Below are 3,723 nucleotides of genomic sequence, written 5' to 3'. Positions count from 1 at the left end.
GGGGGTCGGGAGGCCCAGCCACATCGCCGCTGAGTGCCGGGGTGGTGACGGCAGGGCTGGGGTGGTCACGGTGCAATAGACGGTGGCACACTGGGGCCTGCCACACTGCCAATGCAGCCCCACGTGCTGGGCAACGGAGCTGACCTTCCTCCACCGCCGGCTCCTCCGCCCTCCACCTTACCAGTGGCACACCCCCTCCAGGGCACTGCCTGGCACCTGACCAGGGAGAGGAGAGGAACCCTGTCCTGCCCCACTGTGCCCGTCGGGAAGCAAGGAACAAGCCCCTGATTCGGGTGGGTGTCCCCAGGAAAGGGGCAGTTCAGGCCGGCTGGGAGCTCACGCCAACCAGACATCCTGGGAAGGAGCAGTGCCCAGGACACGGGGTTGGCAGGGTCAGACACAGCCAAGGTCACACCTGATGGCAAGGTGCCTCCTTGAGGCCCTGACCACCCTGCTGTCCCTGCCACCACCTCCCACAAGCGTGGGGTGCTAGGGCCCCCCCAGGCCCCCCCAGGGGAAGTCTCACATGTCCCTGAGCTGCTCTCCTCACTCACTCCGTGCCCACAGCCCACACCAGGGCCGAGGAGAGCCAGCAGCCAGCCTTCCCTCTGTCCCGGTGGGGTGGAGGCAGCGAGTGAGCTCAGGAGCCAGCAGACGGCGCAGCAGTTAAGTTGCTGGATTCCCTCGTGGCCATCCACAGCTACAGTCCCACACCTGGTGGCCCGAAAATCATGCCGGGCACGTGAGCATGCATGCCCAAGATCCCAGGAGGAGAATGGAGGAAAAGGGATTGCAGTGTGGCCATCCCCCAGAGGAGGGGGTGATTTCTCACTTTCTCTTTCACTGTCTCTGACTCTCTCCCTGGTGAGCACATGTGCCCTAAGGCAAAAACCGCAAAAAAAAGAAAATTAATTCACAGGGCAGCCAAGCCCAGGTGGTGTCCTGCACACTCACCCACCCTGGAGCGTTTTAGCCCATCAGCAAATGGAAATGCAGAGAACACAAGCACCTGCCCCACAGTCTGGGCAAGTCCCCCTGCTGCGAGGGTGCCCAGAGGGCTGCTGGGCACGGCTCAGTGTCCTTCTCAGACAGAGCCTTTGCCCTGGACGGCGGGGTCTAGGAGCCAGGGGCCTCAGCCAGCCCAGTGAGTAAGGGGAGAGCCCCTGGACAGCCCTGCGTGGTCAGGAGCCTGTGGGAGCCCAGACCACCCGCCCCTGACCTGTAGGCTCACACAGAAGAGGAGCCATGAAGTCTGAGCTCTGGCCCGGCCCTGCCTGCACTCCTGGTGTGGCTTTGAGCAGATCTTTCAACTTCTGTGACTCAGTTTACTCATCTGCCAAACGGAGGTAATCACGGGGACTCAAAGGGCTTCGGAAAGATGCTAATGAGTATCTGTGAAGCGCCTGGGAGGGTTTGTAGTTGTTCCGCAGAGAAAGGAGCTGCAGACAGCCCGGGAAAGTGGCGTTCAGGGTGAGGCTCTCCTGCAGGTTCAGGCCGTGCGCAGGGCGCTGGCTCTGTCTGTGCGCCAGGGTTCGTCCAACCACCTCTCCTGCTCGAAGAGCAGGTCAGTGGCCCGCCGCTGGGGAGCAGGGGTGTGTGCCTACAGGTTGGGCGCCTCGGCACCTGGTCCAGAAACAGAAGTCAGACACTGGAGATCCTTTTTTTTAGGGCTTGGGAGGGGGCCAGTGGAGACTCCAGAACACTCCGAAGAAACACAGGGGATTCTCTAGAAGGTTCCTCTGGTGGTAAGAAACACAGAAAACTGCACAGATGTTTCCTATCATGACCCACCCACGGGCCTCACCCCGGGAGGGCTGGCTCTAAGTCCTTCCTGTTCCTACCACCCCTGCTCCGCACCCCACCAGCAGGAGCGGCTGGGCCTGAGGCTCACGGAGTTCATCCCGCTTTGGTCCGGGGCTTCCCTTCCATGTACTCAAATCCAAAAACTACAGCAGACTCTCGGGTTGTATCTTAAGTGTTTCCTGATTAAGAAAATGCACGCTGAGGGAGTCCATAATGAACTCAGTGATTGCCGAGGGACCTGAGGTTCAAAGGTATCAGATATGAGGACTGAGGGACCAGCAGTTAGCGTAATGGCTATGTCGCTGGACTCCCACGTAGTCAACCGTGGTTCAAGTCCTGAACCCGGTGGCTTAAACTCACACCGGGCGTGTGTGTGTGCGTGCCCAAGATCCCAAGAGGAGAATGGAGGAGAAGGGATTGCAGCGTGGCCATCACCCCCGGGGGTGATTTCTCGCTTTCTGTCTGTCTCTCTCTGTCTTTCTAGTGAGTGCACGCGCCCTATAGCAAAAACCTCTCCAAAAAAAGAGAAAGAAACAAACAAAACAGATACGAGGACTGGGCAAATCCTGCCCCAGCCAGGCAGCCCGAGCTCTGCGGGACTTTCTCAAGGTGGAAGAGGGACCTGCAAACCCGAGCAAGACAGACTTCAAACTCTGCAGCCAACTGGAAGTGAGACTTCGGGGGATCGGGGTCGGGCCCTGGGTCAGGCCTGGGCTCCGTGCCACGCCGTGGCGTCCGTGACTACAGAAGGGACCATCACGCCACCTTCACCCTCCGAGCCCACCCCATGCCCGCATGTGGCAGCAGGTGAAGGGCCGTAGGGATGTTTGCCTTCCGCTCTGGCTTCCCTTCGCTTCCTCGTTCCTATCACCGTGTGCGGCTGTGTACTCGGGAACGGGGCTCTCTAAACGCCTCCTGGACTGTGCGCTGCTGTCGGGGCTGCCTATGCTCCCCGTGTTCTGGGGATGGCCCTGGTGCTGCTGTGAGACTTAGTCCCCGCCCTGGGCACCCACCGGGGAGGAAGAGGACAGGAACCGCTGCCCGGGCCGTGCTCGTCCCACAGCCCACAGGAGTTCCACAGCTGGGGGCCACTGGGAGACAGCAGCTGCCCAGGAGCTTGCTCCTGCCCACGGCCGTGTTCCTATTCGGGTTCTACCAGCTCCCCAGAGGCTGCCGACAGCTCAGTCTGCGCCCCCAACCAGGATGAGTGCCTCAGACTTGGCCCTGGACAGCAAGGTCACCCGGCTGTGGCTGTCCGGGGACTGCAATGCCGCACTCCTGTCTTGGTCTCAACAACCGTGTGGAGACAGGTGTTTCCCAGTGCCGCGGGCCTCAGCCGACCCAGCTGGCAGGGTCTGTCGGAGCAACATGGCTCCTGGCCGCAGCCTGGCCACACAGCTTCGTCTCTGCGTGCCAAGGGGGAGTGAACCAGCGTTTACGGGTGCCTTCGCATGCCTGGCTGTTAAGGTGGACCACCAGCGACTGGGGACGTGTAGCCCCCAGAACCGTCTCTCTTCCAATCCCAGAGCCTAAGCACCTGCCATCAGGGCGCCTGCACGGTGGGACCAGCGAGGGCCTTTCCTGGACCACCCACATCTCCCTTTTCTTTCTTTCTTTTTTTTTTTTTTTCCGCGCCCCCCCCCACCCCCCTTTTCTTTTTTTTTTTTTTTTTTTTTTTTTTTTTTTTGAGAGGTTTTTGCTATAGGGCCCGTGTGCTTGCCAGAAAGACAGAGAGACAGAAAGCAAAGCAGGCCCTAAGGAGGATGGCCTAGGGAGAATGGCCACACCACAATCCCTTCTTTCAGGATTTTGGGCACCTCCATAAACAACCCACACCCGCCGTCAGTCCATTTCAAGCCAGTGGGACTAGAACTGCGGTCAACCACATGAAGTCCAGCAGGGTAAACATTATAACATCTG

Source organism: Tupaia chinensis, unplaced genomic scaffold, assembly GCF_000334495.1.
Source record: "Tupaia chinensis unplaced genomic scaffold, TupChi_1.0 Scaffold000161_1, whole genome shotgun sequence".
NCBI lineage: Eukaryota > Metazoa > Chordata > Mammalia > Scandentia > Tupaiidae > Tupaia > Tupaia belangeri.
This window is presented reverse-complemented; position numbering follows the sequence as displayed.